Source organism: Calonectris borealis, chromosome 2 (assembly GCF_964195595.1).
Source record: "Calonectris borealis chromosome 2, bCalBor7.hap1.2, whole genome shotgun sequence".
Lineage (NCBI taxonomy): Eukaryota > Metazoa > Chordata > Aves > Procellariiformes > Procellariidae > Calonectris > Calonectris borealis.
This window is the reverse complement of record NC_134313.1, coordinates 3,432,767-3,451,063: the sequence shown is the minus strand read 5'-3', so window position 1 is coordinate 3,451,063 and position 18,297 is coordinate 3,432,767. Positions and strand designations below refer to the sequence as shown.

Genomic DNA, 18,297 nt, shown 5'->3' with positions numbered 1-18,297 from the left:
TCTCAAAAGAGACAGTTTACTGCTATATTATAAGCTCCTGGGCCTCTAGTATAAATATTGGAGCCAGAGTTATTTTTCCTTGCTGGTTTAAAAAAAAAAAAAAAAAAGAAAAGAAAAAAAAAAGCTGCAAGGCCTAAGGTAGCAGCAGTAGAACGAAATCAATGCAGCACTGTCAGAGAAAGACTACTTCTTCCCCCTTCCCATCCACAGGCGTTGTCTCACCATGGGCCCCAGATACCCTCCAGCACATCAGCAGGGTCCCAGGACTTTGATATTAAAAACAGTTCAGCTCTATGGCATGGAGATGATGACAGCAAAGGAAGAGAAGAGATAAAGGTGCTGCATCAGTAGGGGTATGATATAGGACCAAACCCAGCTCCACCTTCCTTACACCAAGACTATGAAAAAATGCCCTAAACAGGGAAAACCTGGAGGCTGAGGATAGAGACTTATTCCCCGAAAAAGGTAGAAGCCAATGCTACCTACTGGGTAGCCCTTCATCAAGCAGCGATGCAGTGATGTTGCAGTATAGCAGCATGGAAGAGTCCAGTGGAGAGGACACATTGGCGTGAGATGACTAGAAATATCACCTCCCTCCACGTAGGGAGTTGCTCTGTCTTATAAATGTCACTTTTTAACTGAAGGACAACCAGAAAAACTGGGGCAACAAACCACCCTCTCCAACAAGCATGTGCAACCCCTTCAGCGCGACGGCAGAATCATAGAATCATAAAATGGTTTGGATTGGAAGGGACCTTTAAAGACCATCTAGTCCAACCCCCCTGCCATGGGCAGGGACATCTTCAACCAGATCAGGTTGCTCAGAGCCCCGTCCAACCTGACCTTGAATGTTTCCAGGGATGGGGCATCTACCACCTCTCTGGGCAACCTGTGCCAGGGTTTCACCACCCTCATTGGAAAAAATTTCTTCCTTAGATCCACTCTGAATCTCCCCTCTTTTAGTTTAAAACCATTCCCCCTTGTCCTGTCACAACAGGCCCTGCTAAAATGTTTGTCCCCACCTTTCTTATAAGCCCCCTTCAAGTATTGAAAGGCCACAGTAAGATCTCCCTGAAGCCTTCTCTTCTCCAGGCTAAACAAACCCAACTCTCTCAGCCTTTCATCACAGGAGAGGTGTTCCAGCCTCTGATCGTTTTTGTGGCTCTCCTCTGGACCCACTCCAACAGGTCCACGTCTTTCTCATACTGAGAAAGATGTTGGGGTGTAAGGCTGGATAACATGAGATGCAATGCTCTGTCCTGGCCTTGGATACCCAAACTGCACATGGCCTGGACCAGCCACTTTCCCTCTGACATGCAAAAAGCTGGGAATGGCCTCCAGCTTGTAAGAGCTTCTTGATACATGGCCACGTGATGCGTGATGTCCTGATGTATGTGCTGATAGATGCCTCAGCAAAGGGCTGAAGTCTCTTTTGGGGTGCATTGACACAGCGGTGTACTTGCAACTATTCCTTTGGTTTGACCCCCATGGAGAACAGAGGACCAGAAAATTCCCAGTTCTGGACTGTACTGGGAACAGTCTAATGGTCTCAGGCACCTCTTGTACTTCATTCTCCTTTTTTCTTTCAAAGTTTCAAAACGAAACAAAAAATTACTGCTGAGATTTGCCAGACAGGGAAACTCTAGGAGGAAATCGCTCACCATCCTCCCTTAATTGGGCCAGAGACATAAAAAAGGATGAAAGTGCAACTGCCTTGAGAGAGCAAGGGATGGGAGCTAAATCCATTAAAAGTGGAGAAAATCCAGAGGACAGCTTCCCCACCCAGCCTCAGTGTACCACGTGCACACAAAACTGGCATCTGAGGTTGCAGGTACCCCTAAGCCATCAAACCTTCATTTTAGGAAAACAGCCTTCCGTCCAAACCTATGGCAGCCAACCTGCAATAGCCCAAGCAGCCAGAGAGAGGATGAGCGCATGTATTTGTGTGTGCATTGAGGAGACAGAAAATGAAGTAAACAAGAGAGAAAGTTAAAGAAGCCATCTGCGAACCAAGGGTTTCCAAGACACTCAACAACACAACAGTCGATCACGTCAAGCATGTAAAACGGTAAGCACCACAAAAATGGAATATGTGATGTCTTGATGGAAGTTCTTCATCACAACGACTAAACACTACAAGAAACAGATAAAGACAGAATCATAGAATCATAGAATCATTAAGGTTGGAAAAGACCTCTAAGATCAGCGAGTCCAACCATCAACCCAACACCACCATGCCCACTACACTATGTCCCTAAGCGCCTCATCTACACGTCTTTTAAATACTTCCAGGGATGGGGACTCCACCACTTCCCTGGGCAGCCTGTTCCAAGGCTTGACCACTCTTTCAGTAAAGACATTTCTCCTAATGTCCAAAAGATTCACTTGGGAAGTCTGCGGAGGACTTGGGAAGAAATCTTGCCTCTCCCAGGTTTCAGGTTAGCCCACAACTACCACAAGTTGTCACAACCTCCGTTGTCAAATGCAACCCAAGGTCTAGCAAAACTCTTGCCTGGAAAAATAAGGGCACATAGAAGACAGTTACAGGAAAATTTCTGGGCAGGGATAAGGAGTTATTTTCTTTACCTCCCAGCGTGGCTACAGATTAAGATTCCTGTAAGCAGGCAAGTGGGACAACCAAAGAGCTTGAAAACTGCCTCTGTGCAGAGGTTGATCCTGACCCATCCTTTCTTTTTAGAGATAAGCAAGTGGAAGCATTTGCTGCCATGACTTCCCAAGGCCATGTGCAACAAACGTGGAGTGAAAGTCTACACCATGTTGTAAAATGACTTGATTACAACTGGGCAAGTGTTTCTTTGGCAAACAGTGAATGCATCTATTTTTTCCCCAACAGAGTGGTGTGAAAGGGAGAGAGAAGGAAGGCTTTTAGAGCACTCCAAATGTTTCATGTTGATTTATCATTTTCAAAGCATGCTTCCATTTTAAAACTTTTTCTCCCTGTAAGGGAAAAAAAAAAAGAACGAACTGAAAATGAAATATTTTGGTTTAGTTTAACCAACCTTTTTAGAAACAACCACCTCCCACCCCATCCTACTAAGCCATTGAAATATCCCTTATTCACACAGCTCCGGAACCACACTCCTACCCCACAGAAATATATTTACAGGAGAATTTAACAGCGGATCTAAATACCTTTAATTTGATTGGCAATAAATTCCCTCCCCACCCCCATGGAACCTCTGAAGTTTGTCTGCTGCTCCTCGGGAAGACTTGTCCAAATTACTGTGAAGGCAGTTTGTACAAATTAGAACATGCATTGCCTAACATACTAGACACAGAAAAAGTAAAAATAAAAAAAAAAAAGAAGAAGAAAGAAAAAAAAGAAAAAATATTTTGTCACAGCTTTATCCTCATCACCTAAAATACAAATGAAGGAACAACATACCCAAGCCAGACTAAAAGGGCATCCATGCTGCTAGAGCATGAATTTGTATTTTAATGACATGCAACTACTTCTTGCTTTGTATATCTTGTAGAAGTCAATCATCCAGTGAGTATAACAGTAGGATGTAGGATCTCAAGGAAAGGGTTGGTCCATGTTTCTTGGATTGGAAAAGATACTGGCAGGCAAAACCAAGCAGGCAAAATTATTTAAAGAGTTCCCCTATACACATCAGTCTCCATTTAGAGGGACATTCAGCATAATTAGTAGTAGGAATGAAAGGTAAGATTTCAGCATGGAAGAAATAGGTTAGAGAGCACTTCAGGCAAGTTAGATGTTTTTAAAGTTGAGTTCGACTGAGAAAGACGTGAGCATACTGGAAAGAAATGGAAAAGGTGGATGGACACGGACATATTGGAGCGAATCCAGCGAAGGGCCGTGAAGATGATTAAGGGATGGGAGCATCTGATATATGAGGAGAGGCTGAGGGAGCTGGGACTGTTCAGCCTGGAGAAGAGAAGGCTCGGGGGGGTTATTAACGTGTATAAATATCTGAGGGGAGGACGTAAACACGATGGAGCCAGACTCTTCTCGGTGACAAGACAAGAGGCAATGGGGATGAATTGAAATATGGGAAATTCCACTTAAAAAAAAGAAAAAAAGCTGTTTATTTTGTTTGGGTTTTTTTATGGTGAGGGTGTCAAACACCAGCACAGGTTATGCAGAGAGGTTGTGGAGTCCCCATCCTTGGAGATATTCAAGCCCTGACTGAACATGGGCCTGAGCAACCTGCTCTAGGTGACCCTGCTCTGAGGAGGGGAGTTGGACAAGATGACCTCCAGAGGTTCCTTCCCACCTCAGTGCTTCTGGGATTCTGCGATTTTCCTCCTATGATGCCTGAAGCAGCTTGAGAGACATTCATGGTCCCCTTGGCAGACTGGAGGACCCTCACTGTGCCTATTTACTAAATGGGTGGAGAAAGGAAGAGTAAGAAAATTGCAAACCCATCAGCTTCATTTCCATCTCCTGCAGAAACACTGGAATAAATTCACCGAAAGTATCTGATGGCAAACAACAGAATAACAGCCAGCGTGGATCTGGCAACAAGTCAAACCAAAGGTAACTTCTTTATGCAACAAGTTAGCGGGGGGTGGAGTTAGCAGAAAACCATCAGATATTACAGCTTTACGCTACTAGGGGTTTCCTTGCATGGCAAAAGAAATGGATTGGAGGTGCAGGTGATTTTTTTTCTAATTAGAAAAATGCTCCCAGTGGATTGTTGTCATAACCAAAGAAGAAAGTGTGTGGGGTCCACCAAGCTCTGCTCTCTCCATTTGTATTTTGCGCAGTGAGCTGGGTGATGGAACGGAGATTAAACACACACATGACACCAAACAGGGAGGTTAGATGACAGCTTCAGCATTCGAAACAACCAGAAGTGATGTTTGACAAAGAAAATAACACGCTACATAATTCAGGTCAACTGCAGGGACCTGAATTTAGAAGCAGCAAACAAGTGCACGAATGGAGGATGGGGAACAACTGGTCAGTGCTGCAGAGAATCATAGACTCATTTAGATTGGAAAGACCTTTAAGATCAGTGAGTCCAACAGTTAACCTAACACTGCCACGTCCACCACTAAACCATGCCCTTTAGTGCCACATGTACCCTACAGAAGGATATATTCTTGTCGACCAGCACCCCCAGGTCCTTTTCTGCCGGGCAGCTTTCCAGCCACTCTTCCCCAAGCCTGTAGCATTGCATGGCTCATACAGTTGGCCTCAGCCCATCGATCCAGCCTGTCCAGGTCCCTCTGCAGAGCCTTCCTACCCTCGAGCAGATCAACACTCCCGCCCACCTTGGTGTCGTCTGCAAACTGACTGAGGGAGGACTCGAGCCCCTCGTCCAGATCATTGATAAAGATATTGAACAGGACCGGCCCCAAAACTGAGCCCTGGGAAACACCGCTCGTGACCAGCCGCCAACTGCATTTAACTCCGTTCACCACAACTCTCTGGGCCCGGCCATCCAGCCAGTTTTTTACCCAGCAAAGACTACGGCTGTCCAAGCCATGAGCAGCCAGTTTCTGCAGGAGAATGCTGTGGGAAACAGTGTCAAAGGCTTTACTAAAGTCTAGGTAGACAACATCCACAGCCTTTCCCTCATCCACTAAATGGGTCATCTTGTCACAGGAGATCAGGTTAGTCAAGCAGGACCTGCCTTTCATAAACCCATGCTGACTGGGCCTGATCACCTGGTTGTCTTGTACGTGCCACGTGATGGCACTCAAGATGATCTGCTCCGTAACCTTCCCTGGCACAAGGTCAGACTGACAGGTCTGTAGTTCCCCAGATCCTCCTCCCGGCCCTTCTTGTAGATGGGTGTCACATTTGCTAACCTCCAGTCAACTGGGACCTCCCCAGTTAGCCAGGATTGCTGATAAAGGATGGAAAGTGTCTTGGTGAGCACTTCTGCCAGCTCCTCAGTACCCTTAGGTGGATCCCATCCGGCCCCATAGACTTGTGCGTGTCTAAGTGGTGTAGCAGGTCGCTAACCATTTCCCCTTGGATTATGGGGGCTTCATTCTGCTCCCTGTCCCTGTCTTCCAGCTCAGGGGGCTGCGTACCCCGAGAACAACTGGTCTTACCATTAAAGACTGAGGCAAAGAAGCCATTAAGTACCTCAGCCTTTTCCTCATCCTTTGTCACTGTGTTTCCCCCCTGCACCCAATAAAGGATGGAGATTCTCCCTAGCCCTCCTTTTGTTGCTAATGTATTTATAGAAACATTTTTTATTGTCTTCTACGGCAGTAGCCATATGAAGTTCTAGTTGGGCTTTGGCCCTTCTAATTTTCTCCCTGCATAACCTCACAACATCCTTGTAGTCCTCCTGAGTTGCCTGCCCCTTCTTCCAAAGGTCATAAACTCTCCTTTTTTTCCTGAGTTCCAGCCAAAGCTGGCTGTCCAGTCAGACCAGTCTTCTTCCCCGCCAGCACGTCTTTCAGCACATGGGGACAGCCTGCTCCTGCGCCTTTAAGATTTCCTTCTTGAAGAACCTCCATCCTTCCTGGACTCCTTTGCCCTTCAGGACTGCCTCCCAAGGGACTCCCAGGCTCCTAAACAGGCCAAAGTCTGCCCTCCAGAAGTCCAAGGTAGCGGTTCTGCTGACCCCCTCCTTACTTCTCCAAGAACCAAAAACTCTATCATTTCATGATCGCTGTGCCCAAGATGGCCTCCAAGGATGGAGGAATGCTATAGACTGCAAGCTGAACACAAATCCGCAATGACGTTTCCTGTAAAAGTGGCAGACATAATCCTGGGATGTATAAATAGGATTACAATCTTCTAGGCAGGGGAAGTAAACCTTTTGCTTGACACCACACTGAGAAGTCCTCAGCTGTAGGCAACAAGCTCCAGCAAAGATTTGCCGAGACTGAAGAGAGTCTAGAGGGAACTTGGAGAATGACAACAGGTCAAGAAAACATGACCTGCTAGGAAAGACTGAGTAAATGGGTTGCTTTGCCTACAGAAGGGAAGAGTGATGGGAAAACCTGAGCCGTCAAATCTGTGCAAAGCTGCTGCAAAAAGACAGGGAGGAAAACATTCTCTTCATTTGTGTTGGACAAGACATGGGAATAGCTCTAAACCAGAGCAGGAAAGATGAAGTGAGACATTGGGAGAGCCTATGAGGAAAGATAGAGCATCTCTGGCAACAGGTGACATGGGGAAGATCTTCTTACACCTGGAGGTGATAAGACCAGCCAGCGCTGGTCAGGGGCCAATACTGAGTCCAGTCTGTTTAACATCTTCATTAATGATCTGGATGATGGGGCACAGCGTATCCTCAGCAAGTTTGCTGATGACACCAAACTCGGAGGAGTGGCTGACACACCAGAGGATCGTGCGGCCATCCAGAGGGACCTGGACAGGCTGGAGAAATGGGCCAACATCACAGAACAGTTGAGGAGACCATCTAGGCCAACCCCCCCTCTGCTCAAAGCAGGATCAGCCAGAGCAGGTTTCCCAGGTTTGTGTCCAGTTGGGTTTTAAATATCTCCAAGGATGGAGACTACACAACCTCTCTGGGAAACCTCTGGCATTTGACATGCATAAACTGGAGTCCCTCCTTGGTATCTAACCAGCCACATCATCAAAGTGCAAGTAGTGGCTGTTTACGGAATGGGAGGAAGGGGTCGCACAAGCAACGTGATCTATTGCAAAAGTGGTTGCAGACACAGAACTTCTAGACTCACAAACAACTTCCAGTCTTGCATTTGCATGCATCCCAGGCTCAGCATTCACTCTTTTCAAGACAGGTCCATCACATTGTGGGGAGGACCTCCAGATTTCTCAGAAAAGAGAATCAGGAACTTGGCTGTGGATTCAGTGGGACCTTCTGGCAGGCTAATAGCCAGCTGAAGCCAAGACCAGGCATCCAGGTGAATTCCTTGACCGTGAATTTCACAGTGAGCTGTTGGTGCTGCTGGGCTCCTCACCAGGATTTCTCCTGCCTGGGGAATGGCAGTGCTACCACAAAGCAGTCTCTGTTTACTGTTCAGCTCTAGAAAAATAAAATCACAGACAGTTTGGATAATAATTACCTGATATTAATGAATGCAAGGGGTGGTGAGAACAATGGCACTCTTGTACTCTATTCCCAGCTCTACCACCGCCTTGATGATGAAGAAGTGCCTTCACTGGGGGCTTCAGAAGTGATTAGTGATGACGACACCTCCATTTCTGGATGACCAACTAGAGATACATTTTTCCGAGGTTTTTAATCCAGAAAAAAAATCCTTGTACCAACCAGCCTGACCTTCTTCATAAAGAGAGAGCAGATCATTTCACACAAATCATCTTTACGCATCAACCCCTACAGCCTCTGGCCAGACCAGGTCACCTCTTTCAATAAGAGCCTCTCTGAGGCTCCAGTTAATGAGGGATCAGCCCCAGCCACTCTGTCAGGAAAGCTGCGTCTTCTCACCTCTTGAACTTTGCTGTTTGATCTCTGTTGCCTCCTAACCTTCCCTCAGACAAACTAAACAGATTAACCCCCTTTCATTTCTCACTAGGAGACTTGTTTACCAGCACACACAAATCACGAGAAGGGCGAATACTCAGTAATTTCTTGCTTTCCATATAGCTGCCTTTTACAAGTTTCCCTGCCTGTAAAATGGATAGACAGATACAGAGCCCTCCTTTTTGCAGGGTACCAGGATTAACTTGATTAATATGGAAGTTTTCTGAAGCCGTGAGATGAAAGAGCATATTTGCAAAGCGTGCTGCTGTTCCAAATCCCCTCTAACAGACTCTCTCACTCGTGTCACAGACATGCTGCTTTTTAGCTTCTCTTCTCAGGGATTTTCCTCAATTATTAAAAACAAAACTCAATAAACCTTTATGCTGTTCACCTGGAAAAATGCCCCTTTCCTCTTTCTCAGAGAGCCTGAATTTATGAACAAGCTCTGCTGCTGAAGCACTGTTGTTTTTTTTTTTTAATCAATGGCTTTAACATTGTTGGTGTAATTGCACAAATCCCCGCGTGCTCGCTAAGCCTCATAACATGACTGTCAGAGGTCAATCAGAATAGCTGTAGGGGATGACTTTCTTTTTTTTCAGACTGTGCCTTTGAGGTAATTTATGCTCCTCTGGATCTTTTGTGATGTTTGTAATATTTGGGCAGCCAAGGCAAAGAAGCAGTGCTCAGGAGCTGAAGAAGTGACCGGCAGGAGAGTGGTCCAGGAGCGATGCCCTGCACGCCGTGGGGCCGGGGATGCAGCAATACACGCGCTTCCTCCCACTTTGCTTCCCAATTAAGTTTTAATGCTGATGCAAGGTCCTTGGAGAGTGAAGTCATCTCTGTCCCCATGGCCTGAGAAGCACACTGTCTAGCCTAGGTTGACATGGCAGAAAATATGGCAACCACAACATAAAAAAAACCCCAAACAAACAGGACATTGTCTCTATAATCAGTCCTTGTACAAATTGAATTGGCTTCCAGAAGCTTCTAGAGACACATATGTAGTATTTGACAGGCACAACGTCACTTATGACTGTAAACAACCTGATTCAACACACTGAAGCACGCTCTTGTCTACCCTCCTCTAGCTGAAGTGTACTACAGAGCGAAGCGAACGCCCACAGCCTTAAGGCACCGTGGAGTAGGTGCAAAGCAAAAACAGCACGGATTATCTCAGAAATGAGCTGCTTCTGCTATTCTGGAGATCTGCTAAGAAACAATGAGAAAAATTCTCTTTTTGCATTCTTCCTCGTCAAAGCCTTGTTTCAGGAAAGCATCTGATCATTTTCAAACAGATTTAGTTTTTCTTCCCTGAGGTATAGCTGCCATTGTAGATGTCTCCAAGAGCAGAGCAGAGCAGTTTGTCTCGGGAACAGATACTATCAGGATAGGCTGTGAAGTCAGGGAGAGCGAGATAAGACATCCATGACATTTTATGGAGATATATACTGAGCCACAAATAGAGACAGTTGGTTCGCTGTGCTTCTATAATTGGGATGACACCAAGAGCTCTGGCTGGCCTCAGCACACTTGATCGCAACCTTCGCTTCATCTTGTTTTTCCACCAGCTCAGCAACACTATACAAACCCAACAGGAACAGTTTCTGCCTAACCCCTTCTTCCATCAGTCATTCCTTCCCAAGATTTGCAGCTAACAGCACCCATTAGGTACACCTGTCAATCACAAAGCATCTCCATCCCCACCAAGCTCATTAAGGTTCTATCTAAGACCTCCTATTGACGTTAGAGGACTTTAGATCTGATGGACTGTCACGCAACATAAAAGTGAAGGAAACCATAAGCAACAGAGATGGGAAGGAATGAATGCCTGCAAGTCATCTGTATACATTTCACGTTACACAAATGTCTGCGTATCAGACACGAAGAACAGAGGTAAGGCAAGCAATCTGGAAGCCTGTTGTGCTCCTTTCATGTCAGTCCCAGTTGCCACTTCAATACACAGACTTTTCTTCCACACCGACCTGACTGCATGTCTTCTCACAAAAGAACTGAAGACAGCCTTCAAAGCCTGCTAAGTGGCACCAGAGACAGGTTGGCCTCAGGCAAACGCCAAGAATAAGGACTAGATATATTTTGTTTAGCTTGGGAATCTCAGATTCATAGACCCCCCATTTAAGCTGTATAAACTTCTTGAGAGCAAAAGTAGCTATTTAGGGCTGCTAGAAAAAGTCTTCCATCAAAAGGATCACAGATGCCATGGAAAGATGGATGCCTTCCATCTTCAAAGCACAAGGCAGCACACACTGAAACAGTTTCGTTCCCCAAAGCAGCAGCCGAGTGTGATAAATGACAAAGTGATTGCACTAGCAAGGTCAACCCTCAGGACCCAACTTTCTTTTCACCTGGAGAAGCAATCAGGTTTCCTTGATACTGAGGTATTTAGATCAAGAGAAAAGAAGGAAGACTGTCTTTGGGAGACCAAAGATGTTTTGGAGTCTACTGCCACTGCGTTGTATGTAACATTTTCTGCTGTTCAACTCCGGGCTATATGGATGGCAGTGCTTAGATGACTTAGTGCCGGGTCACTGTTAGCTCAGTTTGATCGAAATGTGATGTCACCCTTCCTATTTTTTAAACTGACATTAAAATAATGGTTAAACCACATTTCTTTCAGCTTCTGCAGGAGAACATGATCTAGACAGCTTCCAACCCTGAATTTCCCTAGTACAAATGCTCTGAAACAGCGCCTGTTCTAATCCACCAAGGGTTTTCTTTCTTTTTTTTTCCTGCATTGCCTTCTTCTATTTGCTGTTTTGTGCCTTGTTGTCTACTTTTTGTGAACCTTGCATGTAGAACGGTCTTAATCTGTCCATATGCTAGACAAACACAGAAGTATTACATATTTCAGTGAACAGCAAAATTAAATTTCCAGTCAGTTCAGAATCCAGGTTTCATCTGCCGTTTCGCTGGTTACAAAAGACAAATATTAATGTTTATTCACTGTCAAAAAAACAGGGAGGAGGAACACAGAGAAGAGGGAACTGGTGTCTAGTTTGCTACTGTGAAGTTAGAGTAAACTTATTAATTATAGAAGATGTACATGCACGAATGGACAAAGACCAACTGCAACACACTAGGTTAGCTTAACAAAATTAGAAATAGCATTTATAAATTTATATCAGATTTCAACAGAATAAGGAGAAATACATTTGAGGACGGCAACCAGTTTTGAGTCCACAGGAACATCTTGATTGACAGACCTGCAATGCTTTAGGGGAAAGAGATGCAGGGTAAAATGGGACGTGTGAATTAATCAAGTAATAGGTTCCTAAATCCCAGGATCCTACTCCTCCATTACCCAACATCACTCGTTTCCTATGTACCACTTCCCAAAGTAGAAATACTGCTATTCAACGCACACGATCAGGATATACATCAGCCTAAGTTCTCATCTACATGAATGTATACCGGTAGTCATATTATAAATAAATCCTGCAGAAGGATAAATGAGAAACAGCATGGTCTAGTGAAAAGACGCAGTAGTGGGAAATTCAAGAATCTACTTCTAACTTTGGTAGTGATTCATCAAGAAGCAGTAAACAACTTGGTATCTTCATATCAAGTTTCCTACCAAGACCATGGGAGATGACAGCAGTCAGTTAAGCACGGTGTAATTCAAGTCAACAGATGGATGTGGAGAGGACAGAATTTAAAAAAACTATCACATGGGCCACATGATGGAAAGCAGTCTCTGAAGCCTAATGTCTGGGGGAGAAAAAGATTGGGAGGGGGTGTGTGTTCTGCTTGGGTTTTTTGGTAGTGTTTTTTTTTAAGTGGGAACTGAAAGAAAACCAAAGAGATGCCGTGCAGCAGTTTCCAAGTTTCTTTCCAGTGAGAAGTCAGCACTCAGGAAGGCAAAATGAAACATGCTCAGAAATCAAGTGTCAGTGAATGTGGGCAGCCTGGGTCAACCACCAACTCAAGATGCTGAGTCTTGGCAGGAGCCGAAGGGTGGCCCAGGGCATCCCCAGAATGCCCTGGACCCAAAGGCCACCTTTGAAAAGACAGAAGGAGGGAGCCACAAACCCATGCAACCAAGGTGAGTGTCCTGGTTTCAGCTGGGACAGAGTTAATTTTCTTCCCAGTAGCTGGTATAGTGCTGTGGTTTGGATTTAGTATGAGAAGAATGTTGATAACACACTGGTGTTTTCGTTGTTGCTGAGTAGTGTTTACGCGAGTCAAGGACTTTTCAGCTTCCCATGCTCTGCCAGGTGCACAAGAAGCTGGGAGGGAGCGTAGCGAGGACAGCTGACCCAACTGACCAATGGGGTATTCCATACCATATGATGTCATGCTCAGCATATAAAGCTGGGGGAAGAAGAAGGAAGGGGGGACGTTCAGAGTGATGGCGTTTGTCTTCCCAAGTCACCGTCACGTATGACGGAGCCCTGCTTTCCTGGAGATGGCTGAACACCTGCCTGCCGGTGGGAAGCGGTGAATGAATTCTTTGTTTTGCTCTGCTTGCGTGCGTGGCTTTTGCTGTATCTATTAAACTGTCTTTATCTCAACCCATGAGTTTTCTCACTTTCACCCTTCCAATTCTCTCCCCCATCCCACTGGGGGGGGAGTGAGCGAGCGGCTGGGTGGGGCTGAGTTGCTGGCTGGGGTTAAACTGCAAATATTTCAGGGATATAGAAAGGAGAAAATAGTTCAACACAATCCCAAGCAGTGACTAGCTGGAACATGGGCAAGAAGCCAACTACTATGTAACTAACTCTGAAATCATTAGTCCTTGCCTTCCCCCAAGAATAACCTCAAAGAAAGGTCAAAAAACCACATGGGCCACATCTACTTATGTACCCATGCAAAACACCTTAGGAATACTGCATCCAAATACGCACTCATCGCCTTCCCCTCTTTATACAAATCACCTAGCTCACGAAGAGGTAAGGAGGACCAGCTTGTACACATCACCAGCCTCTGCTGACAAGAGCCCTTTTGATGTTTCTATTCCTTGCTCTGCCCGTTGTGCTTCTACGGTTACCCCAACTATGTATCTTCACACAAGACTACAGAAGACTTCCGAACAATGGCCGTGCTGTGAGATAAAGTAAAACCAAGTAGCAAAACCACATGTGCTCCAACAATGAGAAAATGCAGAAGGATCCTCAGGACTGGTAGATGCCTCATCCCTGGCAACACTCAAGGTCAGGTTGGACGGGGCTCTGAGCAACCTGGTCTAGTTGAAGATGTCCCTGCCCACGGCAGGGGGGTTGGAGTAGATGGCCTTTCAAGGTCTCTTCCAATCCAAACTATTCTATGATTCTATGATTGCACTGGGTCCTGTGGCCACCCGTCGCTAATCACAGCCTGGAGTCAGCAATGGTTGTGAGCCAATTTTCCTGCCAAATTAAAGTGAATTTGCTGAAAAACCTCCATCGAACTTGCACTGGGCCACTGTACGCGTTGGAGAAAAAAAAAAAAAAGCATGTTCAATTTTCCAACTCACCCACCTTCGCCAAGACCCCCTACTGATGGAGAACGTGGCTGAAAGGGAGAGAAACTACTTTTAGCTCCATTTTGCAAGGAAGGTAAAGTGGCTTCTGAGGCTCAGCCAAGTTGGAGCAGCTGAGGTTCGAAAGCCAGCGGGTCTCACTCCTCAGTTCAAATGTCTGCTCTTGTTGATCCCTTGATTATTTCAAGTGGTCCTTAACAGCACATCGATTCGCTGTTCACAGAAGGACTTTGTGTATTTTTAAACCGCAACATGCTCTCTCTAAGTCAGGAGGGAGGGTGACCACCTTGGTCAACTTTTATTTCAACAATTTATTTCAACTTTTCCCCTCCCCAAATAAAAGCCATCAAAAAATAGTAAGTTTTTAAAGCAAGGGATGCTCCTCAGCAGGTGCAAAGTTGCAGGCGGGCAAGGAATTGCTGGAGTTGCTTATAACCAGGCAACAGGATGAAAATTAAGTAACGTGGACTGAAGATGAACAAGCAATAGAGATGTTTTTGACCACAGACATTCACCAGCAGAAAAACACAGCAACAAATTTGCCTAAATCCTAGGAAAACGTGCTAACGACCCCACTCCTCATCAGCCGGGGAGGGGAGGCTCTCCATGACGGAGTAGAGCCTCCTGCCACGTCTCCTGCCAGCAGCGGAGCATGGTAGGCAAGCGCAGGATTAGCATAGCAGGAGAAAAGAGATTTCACCATGTTTGAAGGCTTACAGGCAAGGACGACAAGAAAGCACGACACGTCTGGATCTGTAAACAACGTGCTGTCAAAGAAGCTTGTCTTCTCCAGACCAGCTCCACTCAGAAAGCATTTGCCGAGGAGACGGCAGGGACAGCTAACAGCACGAGGCAGCCTGCGGAGAGCTAAACTCATCACCTTCCCAGCTTTCTTTCACCCTAATGACAGATATATTTTAGGGTACATCCACCATCATGCTGCGAAAAACCGTATGGGTCAGGTCTCCTCTGACGCAGCCTCCAATCACTTATGAACCAGAGACCATAAAAAGCCCCGTTTCAGCTCATTTCCCAGCTTTGGTATCGTTCACTGCACACTTTGGGACTCCTCCTTCCTGCTGATAAGCTGGTGTAGCGCATGATGGCACCAAAGGGAACCAAGTGCAAATATCAAGGAGAAAAAGCAGCTTTGCTTCAGCGCGTGACTCATGCAAGAGGAACGCCAAGCCCTGAACAAGCCAAAGCAAAACAGCTGACTACCAAACCCTGCACGTAAGCGCAAAGTTGCCCTTAAAAATACAGGCTGCGATTTTTTTCCACCAAAAAAAGCAGTTTGTATTTTTTATACAATTAGCCACGTATAAGAGCCTCATGAAGACAGGACACACAAGGCGGGATGCAATTGTCTAAATATAGGTGCCAAGTACCATCTGAGATGCCCTGTGAGGCACAAGTGGGGCTGGTAGACCTGACTGGTGATGCACAGCCTTCTGGGCAGAAGAGTGGGAACCGGCTCCAAATTAAGGCACCTAAATCTCAGTGTGTGCAAAAGGTATCTGAGCACCCACGGCTACTGGTAGAGACCTAAGTCAGTACAGTCAGTGAAGCCTGGAAGGCAAGTCAAAATACGCAGGAGGTGCCTACGTGGTGGAAGATGACAGTTCCTGGGAAGGATAAACATACGACAGATTAAAAAAAAAAAAAAAATTACCTTCAAATTGCTCATCTTCACCTCCCTTTTCTGTGCTTTATCCAATTTTACCATTTTCCTCCTAATACAGTAGAAGAACTAAACAGGTGAGGTCTCTTCAGGCTGGGAGAAGAATGACAGCGTGGGGAAAAAGCCCATAAAATAACATCCTATGAAGTCCTGAGTCGCCTGGAAAAGGCAAACCAACCCCTCTTTTCCAGTGCAAGAACTAGGGAGTAATGAAACAAATCCAGGAGGAGACAGGAATGAAAGGAAGGAGATACTCCTCAATGTAAACTCTAGGTAAGCAAGAATCCCATGTCACAGTCTGCTGTGTATGCTAAAATCTTACACAGGTTTAAAAAATGCAACAGGACTATGAGAAGAAAAAGAAGAAGAAAAAAAAAAATCCATCATGTGGTATTAAATGTACAGGAGCACAGGAAAACAGTGGGAGAAGCCTTGCTCTGTCTGCCCTGTTCTCATGCTCTTCACAACTCATTATGTAACAGGACTGGATTTGGTCCGCCTTGCATAGACACATCTCTGTCCTGACCCAGTTTGTCTCTTCATGTGACAATACCAGAAGGAAATCCTTCACGTAAGCACAGAACCAGACAGTTCAAGAGCTGCCAGGATACTTGAAATTAGCTTCTTTTGGTCAACTGCTCTGTCTTGCCTCTTTCCATGACCATGGAAATGCCATGCCCTCCACTCAACCCCAGTATCTTGGCCTTATAAACTAGGTTAGACCTAACCGTAAGAGCCGTATTTCCAGGACAGCCATATTATCAAGAATCACCAGATCTCTATCACCCAAGAGTAAAAAGAAATACTTAGTAGAAAGGAGAGAGCAAGAGCATCACCAGGGCCCCAACAGCCACCACGGGCTGGTGGCTGAGCATCCTTCTGTGTTCAGGCAGGCTCAAATCTAAATCCATCTGTGCATTCATGAAGGTAAACAGTCTTTCGAGACTAAAGTCGGGAATGGGCACAAGGAACTAAGAGATGCTAAGTTCACATCTGATGAAAAGTGTGCAAAAGATGCATCTGTGTTGTGCTTCATTTTACTGCTCTTAACAGAAATACTGTAATTATGACGTATAATGGCACATCTGTGAAGGATGCACGTGAATCGAGGTGGTTGTAAGGTATAAAAATACTTAGGTCTCAAATAAGGGGAGGCGAGAGACGGACCCTATTCTGCTGTATCTGCTCTCAGCCTGTGACGGTAGTGCCCACAGCACTTCCATCACGCAGGCATTCCCGTTACAACATCGTTACTCAGAACTGCAATATTGAGTACAATACATACTCCCACACATGATTTTTTTTATTCTCTATCCAAGCTTGTCTAATCTCACTGGCCACATTTTTTATTGGTTTTTATGTAGAATCAAGCCAGTAAAAAAAATAAAGGATAGGATTCACATTTGAGAGGAATTGTTTCCTCTCGCTCTTTGTATGCATGCAGTTTTTAACTTACATTTTTTATTTCGCAAACTTTTTCAGCCTGAAGAAAGCATCGTTCTGAAAATCAAATAAATAAAACATAAAATGAAGGAGAGTCTGTAATAGAGTTGGGACATGGACCAAAAGAACTTGCATTTCAAATGTTCTATCGCACTGTTTGCTTGTGTTACGTTCAAAGCTTTGGGAAGCCATCCAAACCTATACAGACACAAAATAATCCACGGAAATTACAGCTGCAAGGTGCCAGTGCCAGAGAAAAGTGTTTTGATAGGAAAATGAAACTGAAAACTCAAGGATGCGGTGAAAAGCATGGAGTAGCTTGTGCAGGAAGAGAAATGTCCATAAGAGAAATAGTGAACAAAGGAGATTTGACACCACTCCCCCCAAAAAAAAGTGACAAAGGGAATGGAAGAAGCCCTGTGCAAAAATGAATTGGACAAATGTTGGAGGAGTTTCCAGAGGTTTTTAGTTTTGTTTCCCCTCTTATCTCAGTGGAGGATCTAGGAGATCTCTAATGGGTTTGGCCACTTTCCTCCCTCTGTGAATCAACCACAGGAAAGTCCAAACTCCCAAAAGCAAGAGAAAGCAGAGAGAACTGGAGACCGTTATGGGCCTTACATGGCTTCAGACCAGACAAAAATCCTTGGCTGAACTGATCACAGCCAAGGGCATAGCTCCCCGACATGGATCTTCCCAAGGAGCACAAGGTCCACATCCCTTCCCACCTCCTCTGAAGAGTTGCACCACTTTGGAGAGCTCTTAGGAGAGCCCAAGGGGAAGGACCAACGATGGCTGGTGAGTCCCAAAGCACATAAAGCTCTTCTGAAGACACATCACAGAAAATCCAAGGACACCTCTTAGTTTCCAGAACCACTAACAAGTTGATGGCTCCTTTTCTCCAGCATTTATATTCCCCTTGGTGAATAACCTGATTAAATCACATTTAACTTGAAAAAAAAACCCATAAAGGACAAGTCAGCTATGCAAAGATGAAAACTCTGGCTTTAAATTTAAAGAAGATAGAAAAGCTTATCCGTTGTACCTTTCAAATCAAAACCCAACCTCACTACGTTATAAGGAAGGAAATGAAAACACTGCAACTGGAGCGTAACTGCAATAGTTTAAGGTCAAACAAAAAACCAAACAATTCAGGCAATTAAGTTCATGTGAGCACAGGGAGGGTGCATAGAGTTGCATCTAATGGGTTCGTTCCAGGATGAGACCAGAAATATTTATTCAAATTGAACAGTGCCTCCCTCTTTGCGCTGCCTTAA

At 45.2% G+C, this 18,297-nt stretch overlaps 1 protein-coding gene across 7 annotated transcripts in view; it reads right to left on the bottom strand.

The window, feature by feature from the left end:
- The window catches only part of TSNARE1 (t-SNARE domain containing 1), a 554,353-nt gene that overhangs the window by 398,835 nt on the left and 137,221 nt on the right, over positions 1-18,297 (bottom strand). The window lies entirely within an intron of this gene.